General features: G+C 37.4%; 2 long non-coding RNA genes and 1 pseudogene across 11 annotated transcripts in view; all 3 read right to left on the bottom strand.

The window, feature by feature from the left end:
• Positions 1-20,743, bottom strand: part of LOC149569178 (uncharacterized) — a 163,082-nt gene that overhangs the window by 87,921 nt on the left and 54,418 nt on the right. For 6 of the 9 annotated variants that reach the window (XR_016361731.1, XR_016361732.1, XR_016361733.1 and 3 more), the window contains exon 4: positions 8,537-8,626. This is a non-coding gene — a long non-coding RNA (uncharacterized LOC149569178). Of the gene's footprint in view, positions 1-8,536; positions 8,636-20,743 lie in introns of all 9 variants that reach the window. The other 3 variants (XR_016361736.1, XR_016361735.1, XR_016361734.1) reach the window with 1 other exon arrangement.
• Positions 916-2,366, bottom strand: LOC149569180 (septin and tuftelin-interacting protein 1 homolog 2 pseudogene; annotated as a pseudogene). Its single transcript, XR_016361727.1, has one exon. The product of XR_016361727.1 is annotated as a septin and tuftelin-interacting protein 1 homolog 2 pseudogene (transcript).
• On the bottom strand, positions 5,452-8,491 carry LOC149569179 (uncharacterized). Its single transcript, XR_016361726.1, has 2 exons — positions 6,575-8,491; positions 5,452-6,439 (listed from the first exon to the last, which is right to left on the bottom strand). It is a non-coding gene; the product is annotated as an uncharacterized LOC149569179 (long non-coding RNA).

Genomic DNA, 20,743 nt, shown 5'->3' with positions numbered 1-20,743 from the left:
ATCACACAAACAATTATTGAGCACTGATTCTGCTATTTCATTTCATACTACTCTGGTTGTAGAATATAAGACTATTGCAGGATATATTGCTTGCTGTTATAAGTTAGATAGATCTGTCTTGATGCAGATTTTCCTCTTTGGATGCTAATTTCTGCTCTTTTATGAGTGCTGAAGCTGATTGGTTGATTGTTTTCCTTCCTCCCCCTGCAGTTCCTCCTTAAGTATTTTTTTGGAGGGTTGCCTTTTTGTGGGGGTCACCTTCTTTGCTAGAGTGGTGTCTCTTTGGAGTTATTTTGTCCTTAACTAAATTTAATTACTGTTATCCCCATATTAGTTAGCTGAAGTTATTACATCCTTATTGATCTCAGTCGCATGTTGTTAAAACATTAGATCGCTGCTTAAAGGAGATTGCTTCAGCCAATAACAATGCACCAACCTCTTGCATATTGGTCTCATCTCATGGCATGCGAGTAAATGGACTAATTTGCTGGGGTAGAATCCACTTCTTTTTTGTATGATCAGTTTTTGATCAAAATTGTGAAGTCTTAAATAGGACAATTTTCTTGTGTTAATTGGGGCAGGGGCATGACAGAAGACACATGAAACAAAAGGTCTGAGAAAAACATAGTAGATAGGACACAAAGAGGAAATGTGCGTGCTGCTAGGGAACATTTTATTAAAAGAATGCAATGGAAGTTAGTCTTTCTGAAGTGATGCAAATTCGTCATCAAGGGACACAAAATTAGAATTTACTTTTAGCGATAAATAATAATTGCAATGCACAAAATCTGAACTTAATTGAAATTAACAAGAACAGAGAAATAGATTATCAGCATATTGAATTGCTGCTTCTTGAAAGGGATTGGAATGTGAAAACATTTTTATTCACCCTTGCTAATATTTGGATTCTTCTTTTTTTGTTGTATAATCAGGATATAGCACCATAGTATGCATGAGTTCTTCATGGTATGATGGTTGATCCCTTTTTTATCCTCAAGTTTCAAGGCAATGGATTGATTTCTTATTAATTGGATTCATTCATGACAACAATCTTATTCTTCATATCTATACTGGGCAGGTATCTCAAATTCAATTGGGACATTTGTAGCCATTGTGAGCACAATTGGAACAGGGTATATTGCCAAATTGCACAACTTGTAGTCTTCCCGATATCTGGTATATTGCCACAAACTCTCTCTCATGCCTTAAATTCTGATCAAACTTCTGAATATCTGCCTCTACCAATATCTAAAATCAACTTCACATTGTGTTGTAACTCTGGCATAGGTGTTTGATCCTCAATAGCTTTCATTTTAGTATTTCCTCCAATTCGATTACGGTGCATCTCAACTAGCTGCTCCAATGATGCAATCACCCATCGATCTCCAGATTGTGCAAGCACTTGTTATTTTACAGAATCTAGATAGATACTCACAGTTCCAAAGCCATTAACTTGAAGACCATCATGAGTCCGTCCCACTTTAGGGAAAAATTGGATGTCATGTTCTTGTGCATATGTTTCAATCACTTCCTTCAAACTCAACTGAGGTACGCCCATGGAAGCTGAGGCTTGCTATTGAGCAAATTTTTCTGCTGCTTGTTGCTGTTGAAGTGCCTCAAATTGGTGCTGCTCCATCACCCTAAGATAGCTTACATTCTCTCTAGCCCCAGGTTGTTCCACAGTCATACCCTCTACAGCATGATTCATCATTGCAAGGGCTACATTTAGCTGACTTCTTATCCTCTCATTAGCAAGAAGCTCGGGGCGAAATAGTCCTTTCCACCCTGAAAACCAATGTGCTACTTCACTAAAATCAGGATTTGAACAAAGCCAATGATACAGAACCTGCTGCCACTTTGGAAAAAATGTTGCCTCCAACATTGCAACCATATGATAAATGGGAATAGCAGATGCCCAAGCCATAACCCAGTTAAATTGGTCTAGTTGCTGATTAGCTAGGTTGATTATAAATTCCTGGAGAACTGTCATCAGATTAGGTACAATAAAACGAACAATCACCTTTTCCCAGCTAGTAGGATCAAATACAGTTTTCCAAAGTGATCAAATTGCATATGCCAAGGATGTAACCATGCATGTATTGGCACAGTCTCCCTGCAAGGATCCCAAGTATCTACTGCTGTTGTTGATTTGGGCATCACTATATGATCCAGAATGTTATGAAGTGCTGAAGCCGGTAGTAACTTCTCCCATGTCTCCAGAGAACGTAGCAGAGGTTCAAGGTCCCTTGGCTCCCATGAATTCGTAGCAGCTATTCAGCTATTCGTAGCAGCTATTCTCGCTACAAAATAACTTCAGCGAAGAGTTGAGTGTAAGGAGTTGAAGAACCAAGTTTTGCTTCTGTGTAAATGCCATAATCACAAGGCTTGTTCCCTTGCAGAAGCCTCACCATGCAAAGGATGTTGAAGTGGTTCCCAACCTTGAAACACTCTTATAAGAAATGGGAAAGCAAATGCAGATGCAATAAATGACAAACTGCACAACTTGTAGTCCTCCCGATATTTGGACTGTAAATTCTCAAAGACACTTGCAAGTGCTTCCAATGTCATAGTACCTACAACAACACTTCCCTGGATTCTATCCAGTACTCCCATAATATCCTCTATGTTGTCTAGTTATTGTTTCTATCGTGCAGTCTCTTTTTGAATCTACTCCAGTTTCTCCTTTTGGTATATTGCCACAAACTCTCTCTCATGCCTTAAATTCTAATCAAACTTCTGAATATCTACCTCTACCATATCTAAAATCAACTTCACATTGTGTTGTAACTCTGGCATAGCTGTTTGATCATCTATAGCTTTCATTTCAGCATTCAAGTTTTCAAGTATTCTCTTCATTATATGTTTGGTTTATCAATGATTTCCTCGAATTCGATTACGGTGAATCTCAACTAGCTGCTCCAATGATGCAATCACCCATCTATCTCCAAATTGTGAAAGCACTAGTTGTTTTAAAGAGTTGAGATAGATACTGACAATTCCAAAGCCATAAACCTAAAGACCATCACGTGTGCGTCCCACTTTAGGGAAAAATTGGATGTCCAGTTCTTGTGCATATGTTTCAATCACTTTCTTCAAACTCAACTGAGGTGCACCCATGGAATTATTCAGGTGAATCCCACTAGCCATGGAAGTTGAGGCTTGTTGTTGAGCATATGTTGTTGCTGCTACTTGTTGCTACTGAAGTGCCTCAAATTGGCATTGCTATGTCACCCTAAGATAGCTAACATTCTCTCTAGCCCAGGGTTGTTCCACAGTCATACGTGTACTGGCTTCACATAGATTGGGTATTAAGAATGCAAAGTAACACCTGAAGATAAATATCCAGACTAATCACTAACCAGGATGTCGTTGGTGATTAGTCTAGATATTTATCTTCAAGTGTGATTTTTTTTAAACCTTCTATTTTCGTCAAACTTTCGACCAAACTTGGTCGAAACCTAACCAAGCTTAGTCGAAATTTCGACCAACTCACCGACAAGGGGACCACCACGGGTTTGGCATCCTAGTCGGATTGGCCAAGCTTTTCGACCAACATTTGCCAAAATTTCGACAACCACATATGGAAAAATGTAAATACCAATTTGTAAACCTTAACCAAGGTTGGTCGAGCTTTCAAACAACCTTTGTCGAGATTTCGACGAAATGACCGACTAGGATACCGTCGAGGGTTTGGCATCCTAGTCGGAAACACACTCATTTCGACCAACAATGATCAAATTTTCAACGACCACAATGACCAAAGGTAGGCGCCGATTTCGACCAATATTTTCATGGAAAGTTCAACGTGAACAAGAATTCGTCAAAATTTTGACGAGAAAAATACCAACAAGGCCATTTATGGATCATTCGACCAATTTGGGTAGAAAATTTGACCAATTTTCGTCAAAAACAGAGGCCAATTCTACTAGTGTAAGAATCCAACTACAAGGATGGGGCACTGAGCTTTGAGATGTAGCCCCTAAGTATGCCAACTTGGATGCAACCATTGAAGATTTTACTAGAATCACTATGGCTTATGATGATGATGATTACATCTTGACACATGGTGCATCTAGTGCAAGTGGAACTACTTTGGGTTCAAGGATCCTAAACATGTAGGAGTTGAAGATGAAGATTACTTTTTTATAATCCTTATGATTCTGTTGGATGAATCATGAACTACATTTTATAATTGTAATGATTTTCTGAGCATCATTGGAATTGTGAACATAGACATGTATGATATGGCTTATTTGAATATTTGTGAACTATCCATTGGCATTTAATATTTATCTTTGTCATTTGACATTCATCAATGACGAAGTATCACACTATCAAATGATTTGATTCTATATATTTCTTGCATTTTTTATTGTATATAGATAGATAGATAGATAGATAGATATTTGTGTGTACACAAATGCATAAAAACCCCAAAAACAAAATTCAAGCATCAATGTACCGGGTTCTCGTGCCCGCATTCTCATCTGGATTCGACCTAGTAACTTAGCTTAATACCAACGCAACCTAACACAGTGATGAAACCTCTAAAATAATGATTCAAAAACCTGAAATTTAGTGTCTACGACCAATATAAAATGCATGCTTCTTATGTGACAATGGAAATTATAATTATACAAAAATGAAAATGAAAAAAAAAATGCAAATAACAGAGCCTTTTAAGTGGGTACCTTCAATTCGTACCTTCAATTCTAGCTGCAAAATGTCAAGTCCCTTTAGAAGCCATGGACTGATCTTCTCTCTCCTCACTCGAAACAAAATAGCCAAGACTAATCTAGACAAGGTTAAACTGATTGGGTTTGTTACTATATTGTTCAAAGGGACTCTGATCTCAACTAAAGTGACAATACGGGTTAGGGTTTCTTCATCACATTCTCTACGGTGATGAAAATTGCTTTAAATTGAAAATTATGATATGCGAATTACTCAGTGGGAGATGTGATAATAATGGTTGTTGATTGGTCGAGGAGAAATTATTTGTAGGGGAAACAACTTCGGAGGCGTCGACACCTTCTACTAGAGTTCCATTCCCCATCCAATCCAAGAGATTATGAATTGCACATGTTAAACATATTCGGCAGTCCTAAACAGAGGCCAAATTGCTCCAAGATTGAACCATACCAAATATTTGATCAAATGTAGATGTAGTCATTTTTCCAGAAAAATATCATGTTAAATAGATAGATAGATAGATAGATAGATATTTGTGTGTACACAAATGCATCCAAACCCCAAAAACAAAATTCAAGCATCAACGTACCAGGTTCTTGTGCCAGCATTCTCATCTGGATTTGACCTAGTAACTTAGCTTAATACCAACGCAACCTAACACAGTGATGAAACCTCTAAAATAATGATTCAAAAACCTGAAATTTAGTGTCTACGACCAATATAAAATGCATGCTTCTTATGTGACAATGGAAATTATAATTATACAAAAATGAAAATGAAAAAAAAATGCAAATAACAGAGCCTTTTAAGTGGATACCTTCAATTCGTACCTTTCAATTCTGGCTGCAAAATGTCAAGTCCCTTTAGAAGCCATGGACTGATCTTCTCTCTCCTCACTCGAAACAAAATAGCCAAGACTAATCTAGACAAGGTTAAACTGATTGGGTTTGTTACTACATTGTTCAATGGGACTCTGATCTCAACTGAAGTGACAATACGGGCTAAGGTTTCTTCATCACATTCTCTACGGTGATGAAAATTGCTTAAAATTCAAAATTATGATATGCAAATTACTCAGTGGGAGATGTGATAATAATGGTTGTTGATTGGTCGAGGAGAAATTATTTGTGAGGGAAATAACTTCGGAGGCATCAACACCTTCTGCTAGAATTCCATTCCCCATCCAATCCAAGAGATTATGAATTGCAAATGTTAAAATATTCGGCAGTCCTAAACAGAGGCCAAATTGCTCCAAGACTGAACCATACTGAATATTTGATCAAATGTAGATGTAGTCGTTTTCCAGAAAAATATCGCAAAGGAGATCAAACGGCTTCATGGGACAGATTTGTGAAAAGTGCCTTAACTGCCGCACTGAACACATCAGGTAAATCTGTGACCTTTCCTGTATCATAAGCAATTCTGGTATTTGTAGCCAGTGCTTGGAAGAAGTCATAATTCTCATAGCAAATGTAACATTTGCTTCGCCAAGTTCTACCACCTATGTCATTTCCCCAAATCTGGCAAATTAAAATGTCTGCATCTTTTCAACAGTTGAAGCATTCCTTCATGGTTGTTTCTTGCCAGCATTGCAGGAGATCATAAAATGGAAAATCTATCACAGAGAAGTGATAAAACAGAGAACTAATGTGTGAAGGAGTGAAGCTTGCACTGAAATATGATTTTGTAAGGAGTTCAGTCACCGAAAACCATGATCTCAAAATTGCGATCAACAAACCATCCTCCTCTGCAAGCCGGCCAACAATCCGTTGGTCAGAGGAGAAGCCTATCGACTAAAGAAAATGTGAAATTGGATGAAAAGACCCATGAAACTCAATAGAAGAAATTTATAACAGAAAAGGGAGTTTTGTATGTTCATCACCTTCAATCTGAGAATTCAACATATTTCAGTTGGCAACTCCATTGCATGTCTCTTGGGTGAAAAGTAACATTCTCTTGAAATACATAAAATAGCTTCGAACTGGGTCAGAAGAAGAGTACAAATGCAAAAACTATAACAGGCCATGTAACACTAACCTTCATGTATGAGTGCATGTTTCTATTGTTGGCACATAATTTTAAAAAGAAAAAATAAGGGAGTGATTATTACACCTTTGACACCATAAAGTTATCTTTTTCATGTCTTCACTGTCACCTTGTTGGCATTTCTTGTGGCCTCTAAAGTTATCTTTTTCATGTCTTCACCACTACCATTTGCCATGATAAACTTTATGACAGTTCTTTCAAACTATCTTTCGTTCCTTGTTCATTATCAAATGTTATGTACATATGAATTGTATATCAAATGTTATGTACCTTATGAATTGTATAGCTTCTATAACTTTATCCCTTCCTGTAACAACATGATCAGAACCTTCAGACTTCTTATCAGTATCATCTGGAACAGAATTCTGGTCATTTTGTTCAGTGGTGCTCTCTCTCAGATTTCTTTGACACTAGATTCTACTCTCGAACTTAGGGGCTGAATCTTGATATGCAAAGTGGTTCCCTGGTTTCACTTTTTCAATGGCTAAGAAGGAAACTAGAAGTTTTGAACTCAAATAGTCAAGTTTTATTATCACTTCTCCAAGAATGCCTGAACTGGGTGATCCCCATGATACAGCATAATCACAATCATGTTCTTACAACACTATCAAAAAGTATTGTTTTTTCACAAGATCTTCATTTTACTTGTCCACTGTATTCTGTCTTTTATACTATAATCCATAGATTCTATTATAATGTCTTAGCTCAATCTCCCTGCATAATGACTTCTCTCTGGTACTAGACACCCACACCATTGATGACCATTTATTATTTGACCCTCCACCATTGTACTGTCTTGTCTCTTGATTGTACAGGATTGTTCTCGAGCTTTGAAATCTTCTAGGATCTTAGTCTTCTTGAAGTATGCTCTGTCACCTCTTACTGCGACTGTCCCTATCCTGTTACTGTCATCCTTGACTTTGTATCTCCACGATACCTTTTATAAGCTTGCATTCATGTTTCCCACATGGTGTTTTGACCTTTCCTATGGCATATAGATAGGCCATCCTCTATTCTTGTACCTTTCTCTCCTAGGGTACTTTGATTATTACCACCTGCAACCCTCTATTGTGCATATTGCACTTATTCATTACCTCCATCATGCATCTCTCAAAGCTGTGCAAACATCATCTTTCTAGCATAGCTTTCCTATGGCATATAGATAGGCCATCCCCTATTCTTGTACCTTTCTCTCCGGTACTTTCATTATTACCACCTGCGACCCTCTATTGTGCATATTGCACTTATTCATTACCTCCATCACGCATCTCTCAAAGCTGTTCAAACATCATCTTTCTAGCATAGCAGTGTGTCTAAAGTACTGAAAAATGCTCCCTTTTCATCGTATTTCTGTATAAAGCATTTCCTCATATAGCCATGACTACTAACAAAGAGCTAGGTCTTCTCCCTTCCACTCTGACCATATCTCAAGTCATTCTTTAATACTTTTTCTTCTTTAAGAAAACTCATGTTGTGATAACAAAGCAAAGGGTTCCCTACCAAATCTTTAACCAACTTTTACACCAATTTTCATGCTTCTTCATAGTCTAATGAAGGAGTTCTCACCAAACAGCTGCAATGAAGGATTGGCTGGGTGGTCTTTGCCATTTATATGAATTTGTTCAATGCAATCATAGTTCCAAACATGCAAATGAAGGTTTATGGTATAATGACAAAGTAACTATGACAGAAAATAATCTCGACTGACTGTTACAATTGATTACAGATCATTAACTCAAAATCATTCTCTTATTTAAAGTACAGAAATCAGAATTGAGCGTGATAACAATTTTCTGACCTAGCAATGAGTCCATGTTGAATGTCCTGAAACTGCTGTACACACATTAACTCCAATATTTCCTCATGAATTGATCAACCAAGCAAGTGTCTGCATATACTGAAGGAGTTCTTGTCAAATAGCTGCAGTGAAGCATTAGCTGGGTTGTCTTTCTTGTTTAAAATTTATATGATTTAGTTCAATGCAATCTAGTTCCAAATTTGTATATAAATATTTCTAGTATGATAACAATAACTATGACAGAAAATAATCTTGACTGACTGATACAATTGATTAGATATCATTAACTAATCATTAATTTGTTATATATAGTACAGAAATCAGAACTAAGCATGATTACAATTTCACCTTGCAAACAAGAAATAATCCTGCTAAACATGTGAAATGGATAGATGAAAACTCATTAAAAACCTTGTGTTGTCTAACTCAAATGATCTCTAAACATCAATGTAATTCCACCCTCAAATCCTAAGATCAAGTTGTTGAAATTGACTACTGCATTTTGTGGTGACAGGGAGGGGGGCACAGTCAGTTCCAAGGCCCAATTGCAAGTATGAAGGATGGAATTTAGGAGGTCTGGATATGGGTGTCCATCGTGAGGTTGGATTCCAACCTCCCCTCAGACAGCATCAGGCCACCCCCAAACATTTTTGTGCTTTCTTGTCTTCAAAACTCCTTTATTTCACATTGCCTATCTCATTTTCAAACTCAAAAGTTCCTCTTGACTGAAATCAAATGGTCTCTGTTGATTCACTCTAAAGTTTGGGATCTGATTATGAAGTTTTCTCCTACCTGTATCTTTTATGAAGAGGTCAATCTCTTTACAAATTTGTCTCGGATTGTTTTTTCATGGAGAGGCTTAGTTATACCTTGAAATGTCTAGTTGGAACTGAATCTAGACTGGAGGGTGGATAAATGGGGGGTTTTGGACATGCTTATCCAAGGTAAGGACGGATTCTTGAGGACAGATACCAACCTCTCATTGGACAGCTTTCCAAAAGTTGTCCCAAGTCGTGACCTGTTCAAACATTGACTTCCCTCTTGCACTTTCTTGTAAATTGACTCCTCTTTAGTGATTTTCAGGCTTGTTCATTTTCGGATCTATTTGTAAAGGTCTCATGGTTTCATGCTTAGAACTTGTCTCCTCATTACATCTCAATTTCATTCTCATGAAAATTTGAACTTCCAATCAGATTTGCCTCTGTCACGTCAGATTTCAACTAAGACTCAATTTCACCCAAAATTTGGACAATGTTGGTTGGATGGGTAATTGAAGTCTACTAAGCCAGGATTAACACTTCATCATGGTGCAGATTTTAGTTTGGCCAAGGGGAATGGATCATTCAAATAAAAAGGAATTCCATTCTTTGGCAAGTCAAGACTTTCACTGGGAGTTGGATTCTTATTTAACATCCTTATTCCCTCTATAATTCAGACTCAGAACTCAGCTAGGACTTGCAACTAAAGTTACTAAAGCTCGTCACATTGACTTGAAAACCTTAGGAGTGCTATCAAACTAGTTTAGGAAAGCAAAAAGAGGGGGGTGCCCATTTGCAGTGGCATGATGGTGTGAAAAAGTCACAACAGCACCTCCATGACCAACAAATACAATCGTTGCAGCCCCTTTCAATCAACATTATACCACATTTTATTTATAATTTTAATTTACTTTGTCCCCATAGGTTGCTAGTAATTTTATAACTTCAATAATTTTATTGTAATTGCTTACTTCGTATTTTCTTCATAGGCTGCAAGTGCATCTACATCAGAAAGAAAATGGAACACATAGTTTTTCATCCACTCAATGAAGTGCAATAGGTTGCAATCAAAAAGAGCAGAGAACTTAATATATGCACATTTTAATTTGTGTCTCCTATCACACAAGAAGAATGGATACAAAGAAGGGGAGTTGAAGATGTGGGATATAAATGCAGACCATACAACCTTGGATGCTTCCACTTCTCAACTTGCAATTGCTGAATTGGAGGACTTGGACAGTGATAATGTTATTGGAGCAGCTGCTCCATTGGCCTCGGCACTATTTGTGAGTCAACTAATGCCATTGGCATTGAAAAAGAAGATGGAGGAGAACAAGAATCCATTAGATGATTGGAAATTATTATAAAGTTGTAATTGTTATCAATTGAAACAATGATACTTGATATTATTATTTTAATTTGTTAGTTTTGATACTTGATATTATTATTTTAATTTGTTAGTTTTTTTTATGTTGAGCTAATAAGTATATGATATTGTGATGGTATGATCATGATGCCATGATTACAAGTTTATGGTGTTTTTGTTGTTTATATTATATGATATTATGTGACATTATAAACTTATTAATTCATACTTATAGGCTCATACTGGCAAACTGGTTCTTCAAACCCAAACCAACATTTTTTCCTAGACCTCATCATTTCTACAAATTGCTTCCATCCTCTTTGATGAAGTCTCTATTGGACCCCCATTGGATATTCCTCACAAAACCACCTTGCCATCCACCTTAAATGAGAATTCCATCTTCTTGAAACTTTGGGTGTACTTGTCAAAGGTCTCCATTCATTGAATGCCCAAAATCACATCCGTCATCCAAATCCACAAAAAATGGTCATTTGTCACTATATAGTTCCCCATTGTGATGCTAAGTAATGGGATCACATGAGTGTATGGTAGTGTTGTGAACTTTTCAAACATGACCATTGGAAATGGGACCTCCCTTCCTTTTTGTTTGCTTGGACCTTTTGGTTTAGTAATCATAGTAATTCTAGCTCCTATCTCCTAAAGTTCCTCTTGTTTCTATGAGAAGTGGTGGGTATGGCTAGGTCTGCGGTAGTTCCCCGCATCTTTTGAAGTTTCAATTTTGAGACTTTTCATCTTAGAAGAGCATCCAGAAAACAGGTACGGAGATCTAAACTCCATCATGTTCTGATAATCCAGTAATTGTCTAAGCTTCTATCTGAAAAAAAGGAGCATATGCAAATTGGTTGAGCCTATTAAAGTAACCAAGGTGCCAATTGAGAAAAAAAAAATGATAAGTGGCTAGCTATTGGAACTAGCATAAAATGGTAGAGTGTTGATTGAAGAAACAAAGAAGAAACTTGAAAAACAACTAATGGTAAATCCACTTATTGGCCCGCAAAGGACAAAGTCTACTTGTAATGTCCCTCATTCACTCTTTGGATTTTGAGATTAATTCAATCGAGAAAGACTTATTTCTATCCAAATTTGTACACAATTTACTCAATTGCTCTTTAAATTTATTTAAACATTTTAGGGCCTATTCTCCGATGATATAAGCTTATAAGAAGGACTTGATATAGCAACCAATAAAAATAACAAATCTGTTGTGTCCTTAATTTGATAAGTCTTTGATCCTTTGTTGTGATAAATTGATCTGCAACTACAGAGGGACTTAGGGACCCATAGTGATCCAAACATGTAAGGATTGAATGGACAATGAGTTTAGGAATGCCATTATGGTGGTTGTCCTGATCAGACCAATGATGCTACTGTTATCAGGTACAATGTTCTTTGGTACGTCTTTAAAATTGTAAAACTGTTTGGTTAGATTTTTCATAGAATTGAATTTTTTTAATACTCCTGAATCCCCCTTATGCTGAGTTTGTATGTCAGTTGTTATCCTTCAAATTTTTGTTCTTCTAATACTTATTGCAAATGTCTTTCACTTGCACATTTTTCTTATCCTTCTTATATATATCCCTCAAATTAGTATAATACTGTATCTGATGTAAATATTTTGTAATAATAAACTCCTTTGGTGCTGGTTTTGATCTATATCACTGAATATATGCATCCAATCCTTAGTATGGCTATAGTTCCATCTGAATGATCCAATACTAGGTATGAAGCATATAGGATAATTTTCTATTTTGATTGTTGATTCTTAAATGTTACTAGATGGATTGAAGGATCACTGAAAATAAATTCTTTTAAGCCTGATGACCTCCTATGCTAGCTAGATTTTGGTTTCTCTGTTATCAAATGTGAATGTCTTTGGTGCTGATTGGACTTAATCTCTATATTGAATTCATCATATCTTTGCTACTGGCTATTGGAAAGATTAGGATGCTGACGGTGATTCCCAATTCATTGGTTCTAGGAATCTCCTCTAAGGATGTTCTGCAATCACAAGTTCCGACGTTATTTCTCCTAGTCACCACTCTCTATTTTGGTGCGTCTAATGCTTTGAATATTGAATCAAAGTCTGGAATACTGAGGGGGATGTTCTCCATCACTTGAATGGTGCTCCATGGAGTCAATTGCTTTCTCGTTGAACATGTCTAAGGATACGTTCTATCCTATTGCAAGACACTATTATGGGGGATCCATCAAGTAATTATATATTTTCCTTCATGCTTGGAACACACCTCTAGGTTAGGGTTGTTGATAGTGAAGCGCCCTAAGGAGTCAATCCAAGGCATTCCAAGGATGATGTCATTTTGTAGTTTCAAACAAAAAAATATATTTTAAGGGTGTGGTTACTTAGAGTAATTTATAATTGGGGAATGATTTCCATGCTTTGATCAATGGTACGGTTACCCATTATCACATTGAAGCCTTTAAATTTTTGGGTTTTTAACCTTCTTTTTTCTACTAGGTCTTTTCTTATGAAGTTATGAGAGGCTCCTGAATCTGTTAACGCAATCACCTTTTGGACCTTTAATGTTCCTTTTACACGAAAAGGTCTCTTCCCACTCTCTTGGGTGACCACAACTAGTGTTCCAGATTCCTTCTCATCCACCTTTATTCTTCTGTTTGGTGTCTCATCCTTAATTATTTCTTCCATTCTATGAAGTTGTCCCCTCTTACATTGGTGATCTCAAGCCCATGCTTCTTTGCACTTGAAACACAAACCTTTCTTAGATAATTCATCCCTATTCTTCATCACTTCTTTACCTTGACATTGATGCCCTAGATTCCATTGTTCTTTGCAAAAGTAACATGTTTTATCTTTATTTTCCTTTCTTGATCCTTCTTGCTTGTTTGGATTTTAAGGGGGATAAGTTCTAAATCTTTCTTCGGATATATTGGACTCCACTTTTCTAGCCTTTTGCATGGCTTCTTCCACTGTTTGAGGTTCTAATGGATTAACTATCTTTTTGACAGAGTCTTTTAGACCTTCAAGAAATAAGTATGTAAGCCTTCTTTGGGATAAGTCAGGGACCATGACCGAAAGTTTTTGTAACTCGTTAGAAAAAATTTCTACGGTTCCATGTTGTTTAAAGTGGGTTAATTCTTTGAAGTACCATTCAAGTTAAAATTTGGTTAAATCGTTTAATAAGCTTTTGAGAGAATTCCTTGTAAGAAGTTATGTTTTGATGGCCTAAAGAGAGAAGCCCATTGTGCCACCATTCATGTGTTGTTCCCTCTAAGTGGAGTATAGCAAATTGAAGTGTCTTCTTCAATCATTGGGCTAAGAGTAAAGTAGGTGTTTAAGTTTTGGAGCCATGCATGGGCTGTTATTTTACTTGATCCATCAAAATTTGGTAGCATTAATTTGTTCACCTTATGTTTAAGCTCTTTGTTTAGATGCCTTCTGGTTCTTTTAGAGGTCTTGTGTTTTTGTCCCTCACAAAATTCGGCAAATTTTATGGGTTCCCTAATTACGGGTTCAAGGCTTGCTTAGGCTCTTGCATTTCCTACTGTGTTATTGATGGGTTGGTTTATTCCTTCCTCTTCCATTGGTGTTTCTTCTCTTGGTAAGAAGGGGGGTCTCAGGAATCTAGATGATAATGACTCATTAATATCCGGTTCATTTGAACTTATATCTCTTCCGTGGGAAGAATTATTTCTAAGGTTATTAATAGAATTCCCCATATTTTGCAAAGATTTTATAAAGGCTTGTTTGGATTGATCTAATCTTTCGTTTTGAATCATGAGAGTTTGATTCGTTTGTTCCATGAAGGTGCGTGCAGAGTTCCATAGTAAAGTTCCTGTGCATGCACCCCCGGCCATAGAATAGTAGGGGCCTCCCCCCCTGCATAGCTAGCCCCTACGGCTTCAGGTAGTGGTGGGTGGATATAGCGCTCACTGTTCCAAACCAGTGATGCAGCCGGACTAGACTACCAGACTAGACTACCGGACTAGACTACCAGACTAGACTACCAGACTAGATTCGACTATCTTAATGCAGTCCAAACTATCTTAATGCAGTCCATTCCGTACTAGCTAGTGTCTGCAGTCGGATGCATCCATTATAGACGTGTCTCGTCATCGTGCAGAGGAACTCTACTATATGGCACTTGGGGGCCCCCCCACTCCCCCCGCATAGGCCCTACAGTATAGAACTCTAGTCGGGGCAACATTTCCCTGGCCCGAACTCATCGCATCTATAGGTCACATGTGTTGCAGGCTGCTCGCATGGCAGTGATTTGGTTGGATCGGATGGATGGAAACATCGACATGGGTTGATGGCATCAACATACATGTGGCATGTTGGAATTTTCTTGATGGCTCAGGAGAGATCAGTATTGCATTACTAGAGCGTGATCGAGTATAGGTGGGTTCAGTTGCTTGCCTATGAATAGTAGGGCTCCGAGATTGCTTCATCTTGTTCCAGCAGCATTTGGATCTGCGGGACTTGGTTTCAAAATGGCTGGCTGGCACAATAAGATGGTAGTTTTCCTAGTTCTTCTCTCATAGATTTGCATAAAACATTGTTCTCAAGATGGCAAGATCGACGCTCTGATACCACCGTAATGTCCCTAGGTCACTGGTTGAAAAGATTCAATCTCCTGACTAATGAACCTATAAACATGTTAGTTCTCCAATAATTATGATTAAAATTGTTATCTAAGCATTATATATATATATATGAAATTTAACATAGATCATATTTCCTATTTGGTACTTCCTTCTTAAGGAGAGGTCATGATCCGACACTTAGCTCTTGGGGAGTGCCTCCTAGGGTTCCTATATTGAAACGCCTCTCCACTAAGTGTCATCATCTCACAGACTTTCCTCTCGACAAGCCTTATGGATGATTAATCATATCCATCCATCCTTCTTAGGAGAGATTACTCTCAACCTAAGCCTTATGAACAACCATGGGTATGTTCATCCTATCATATGCATATGTCTAGGCTTCAGTATTACTGACCTTCAAAGATGTTCGATCTTTGCCTTTGATTCTTAATAGGAATGGATTTTCCGACTTGGATCTATTCTTGCTTCCTCTCAAGGGTCTTGTAACGAATTGAGTTTGTTCTTACTTTGATGGATAATTCCTATGTTGGTGTTATTTTGACCTTATTTATTTACTTTTGATGTTTCCTTAGCTCTGGTTATTTACACAATTGGAGACCCCTGGATATTTATGTTGATTGATGGAATGATCACAGTTTCCCTTATTCTTCTCTTAATTGGCTTAACCTGATAGCTTGAACTTGACTTCAAGTGTTTATTATGTTGTTGGTCACTGATTTGCAGATGACGGTGATTTCCTTTACTATCTTCAATTGACGGCAATGGACTCTTGTTCCCCCTCTAGGTTCCACTATCCCTTGATTGATGTAGAGTGGTTTCCTTTGTAAGGCTCAAATTTCTCGATTTTCTCATTTGCTATTCACCTTGACCGTTTGCACTCTAAATTTTCTATTTTGATGACAATTGTATGTTTCTCCTTGTCGGATCTGACAATGGAGTTTAATTGATATGTTGCTAAGTGTTTCCCTAGGTTTTCATACCGAGATGTGAATCAGGCATGTATTGCTACATCTGAGTTTGAGTCTCTCCGTCAGAGGCGGTTGCTTTCTATTATGATCTCACTACGTTGGCTAAGCGGGATTCTTTGAAGTTAAGTCAGGTATGTTCCTTTCCCTCTCATGCCTTTGTCGTAGTTTTCATTTCGATTAAATACGATGTTTGGGTAGCCCGGAGTCACGACCAATTGTACGAGTCATGACTTCCCAACTTTATAGTTGGTCCAATTATTAAGTGTGGTTATCCAATAGTTTGATAAAAGTCTAAGTTACCAATTCGGATGCAGATTCCAGAAGCGGATACAAGATGCGGGGATTTTCATTTTTTTTGGATGCGGATGCGGGAGGAAACGTATACACACACACACATATATATATAAATTATAATATTAACATATGCAAAGAAATGCAAGAAATATACAAAAACAAATCATTTGATAAATCATAATATGACTATGAATCTATGATACTTAACAGTTAACTAGAACCCTTAAACAAAATTTCAAGATATTTCAAAATTCATATGATATTCATATATCAATATCAATATGTGTTTGTCCAACATTAGCGTTTAGTCTTGACTCTTAAACTAAGTTCAAATAGGTCATGTTCAAGATTCCAACAAAATAAAATTTAAAAACATGGTAAATGATTGAAGTCTGAAGATTCAATCAATCAGAGTCTGACTCTAAATCATAGGGATTCGCAAGAAAATCCACATTCTCATTGTCATCTCTAACCGCTGAAAGATCATTTGAACCAAGCATGGTTCCACTTATGCTAGATGCACCACGTGCCACACTATCATCATCACCGTCTCCAACTGTAACAAGATCATGAAGTGTTGCATCCAAATTTGCACACTCAGGGGCTAAATCCCAAAGCTTTGTTGCCCCTTCCTTGTAATGATCATTCTTGCATGACAAAAGACGCAAGTTGGTGTGGAAAAAGACCAAGTCCTCAGCTTTCTTGGAGCCTAACCAATTGCGCTTCACCGAATGGATAAAGGAGTGTGTACTCCAATTCCTTTCAGCAGCAAAAGAACTAGCAACCTATATAGTTGTCACAAAACATACAAATGAAAAGCAAATTAATTTTATAGAATGTGTGAAACACTAAATTCTACAATGCAAGTGTAAACATAAAATTTAAAAACAAAATAAAAAACTTACTTGTGATAGGACTTTGATTGCAAGAGGTTGAAGATGCTTGAAAGGTTGACCATACATGTATAGCTCCCATTCTATTTTGGTCCTTTAGTGCAAATGGAGAATGCTTTAACCCCGAAGCAAACAACCCAAATTCTTCCCTCACTTTTTCATGCATTTCTTCTAGTGGGAAGAGTCTTGTAGGGGCTTTGTGGCACCCCTCAGCAACCTCCTCATCCGCAAATGGTGCATCCGCAAATGGTGCAACTCTACCCGGCATACCAGCTATCTCCTCACTATAGTACCTAGGAGATAAGGCATATGCAAGGAGGTGCAATGGGGTAGTCATCTAATTCCAGCGATGGTTGATAATTGCTTGCACTTGTTTGCATAAGGCTTCACATTGTGTGGGGTCACTCTCATGTGCTTGTATAATATGTTTTACCTTCTCAACCATGGTGTCCATGCCATCATACACATCCCCTAAGCAAGGTGTATCTGTATTAGCAAAACGGAGCATAGTCATGATGGGCTCAGTGAAATCCAATACATATGCCACACGAGCCCACCAACTCTCATTCAAGATCAAATCCCTAATCCTTTGTGCTCTTTCTGAATTTGAGATCTTCCATACACCCCATTGATGACCGATGACCATTTGACTTAATGCATCTTTTACCTTGAGGAGTCGTCTCAAAACGATTCTATGAGATGCAAAACAGGTCTCAGCAACCTAAGCAAGTTAACAATATGTCAATTGACAATATAAATATAAATTTTAATTTTTAACTAAATTACAAAACCATGAAACTTAGTAATTTAAAAAAATTAATTTACCTTCAGCAAGTCCAATTTGGAGTATGTTCTAAAAATGGATAGTGACATGTGGTGGTTGGTCACAAACATCTGTATGTCCTCCCCCTCTTCATATATTTTCTTCACCCAATCTACTTTAGTGCCAATCCTCTGCAAGATCAAGGTAAGGGAGTGAACAGTGCATGGAGTCCAAAAAATATAGTCATACCAACTTTCAACTAAAGCACCCGCACCCCTGCAATTTTTGGCATTGTCAGTGACCACCTGTACCACATTCTCACTACCCACCATCTCGATGGCCTCAATGAGAATTCTAGAAATGAATTCTGAATCCTTCACTTGCCCCTCACAATCAATGGCCTTCAAAAACATTGGCCCTTTGGGGGAAATTGCAATCACATTAATTAGTGGCCAGTTTCTTGTATCCTTCCAACCATCTGACACAATAGTTTTCCAAGATTTTTTGATTGGTTAAAGGTCTCTCTCTATATGTGCCCTCTCTTGTTGCAATAAAGTTGTACACACCTTTTCATAGCCCCGGCTTGTGTAGTCAGCTGGTGATTCTTTGATTGCCGCCACCATTTCCTTCCAATATGGTGATCTCACCAAGTTGAAAGAAAGCCCATTCGCATAGAGGCAACGTGCAATAGCTTCATCAACGCGGTCTCTTGCCCCCATTTTAAATGCAGTGTCCAATGGGCCTCTTTTGCAGGTTGAAATTTCCACTTCTTCCTCATCCTCTCCTGACACAGGTACCTACAAGAATGGGTGTTGGGAGGATGCAATTGGTTCAATGGGTGTCTGTGGCTTGCTCTTTGAGGAAGGACCTTGATAGTAGCTTTTTTTTTTATCTATTGATCAATGCATCAGCAGCTTCTTGTTCTCTTACAAATGAAAGTATTTACGCACTAGTCATCCCAGTACCATTTTTGCCTTTGCACATTCCAAATCCTTTGCCAGCAGGACCCATAAAATGAAGCTTCACTCGGAAATATGAGCTATTGAAAGGTTTTCCTTTGTTACTTTGACAATAATTATTGCACTTCCAATAGTATGAGCCACCTCCTGAAACCTGTGATATCCGTGTTGTATGTCTCCACAAAGGAGAGCCTACATCAATTTTGAAATTATCAATCCCTTCCCCTCCTTGGCCCCCCACTGAACTTTGACTAGCACTACCACCGGTATCCATTCTTGCCTAGTTTTTTGCAACCTATTTTATAAGAAAATAAATAAATTTTAATTAGTTCCTAACAACTATGAACATCAATGATCATGCATACAAGTGGAAAGAAGTGAAAAAAACTACTAAAATAGATACCCAAAGTTGCTTCTACATATCTTTCAAAAAAAAAAAATTGAAAAAAAACTTTAGAAAAATCTTCAAGAACTTGAAAAAAATCATCAAAAACTAAAAAAAATTCATCTAAATACTCAAGAAAGGATTGATTACTTACCTTGAATGGTTTAAAATGCTTTGAGAAAGCTATCTCTCCCTCTTCGATCGATCCTCTTCGAAAATGCTGAACTTAGCTTCACAATGAAGGAGTGGCTGTAGGTGCAAACAAAATTCTAAAATGACTCTTGTGAATGCTTCTATGTTGACTTCTAGGGTCGTTTTAGGGTTTTATTGTGACAAAACACTTTAAAAAATGCTTTTCATCACATGTTGTTATGGAAGTTTAAGTTAAAATAAATGATATTTTATTGCTTTTTAGGGCTTAGCCGGCACTAGGCCCGCGGATGCGCCTGGATGCCTTGCGAGTGCTGGCCAGAAGCCATTCGCAGGCATCCGGATGCACGTGGAAGCTGGATGCCTGCGGATGGCTTTCGGCCAGCACCTGCAGGGCATCCGGGCGCTCCACGCATCCATCCGCATCGGATGCGGAAGCCAGGCCACTGAGAGACGAATCGATATCTGAGATAAAAGTATATATCTTAATATTTATATTTGATTGTTTTGTATAATAATTTTTATAATAATTGTCTAATTTGATTATATATATATATATATATGTAGACATTAACAATAGTTTGTGATAACAAACATAACAATTATTTCATGATTAAAAGTAGGGAGTTTAAACACTATTATATTGATCAGTAATTGTCAAAACAAAAAAAAAATTATTATTTATTTAAAATTCAAAAACACCATCAATTGTTTACAATGATTCTTGGGGTCATTACAGTCCCTCCCGCTCAATTTTTGTTTGTCCTCAAGCAATTTGATAGTTTCTTCCTTCTCCCAAGTGATGTCTTCCTTAGGTACATTTTTACATAGGACTAGATACTCAGTAGTAGTTCTATTTCTCAGCTTCTTCTTCCGTGTCCAAAATAACCTCGCATTCTAGGATAAGCTAACCTTTGTCATCCAGTGGAGGTAATTCTATGCAAGGTTATATTTGTCTTCTCAATACTTTCTTAAGCCTTGAGACATGAAATATATTGTGGATTCTACTTCCCTCGAGTAGTTGTAGTTTGTATGCTACCTCTCCAGGTCTTCTCATTACCCGATA

This window comes from Cupressus sempervirens, chromosome 3 (genome assembly GCF_028749045.1).
Source record: "Cupressus sempervirens isolate cs-2001-9-10 chromosome 3, ASM2874904v1, whole genome shotgun sequence".
Classification (NCBI taxonomy): domain Eukaryota; kingdom Viridiplantae; phylum Streptophyta; class Pinopsida; order Cupressales; family Cupressaceae; genus Cupressus; species Cupressus sempervirens.
Note: the sequence above shows the minus strand (reverse complement) of the source record. Positions and strands in the feature narration are given on the sequence as shown.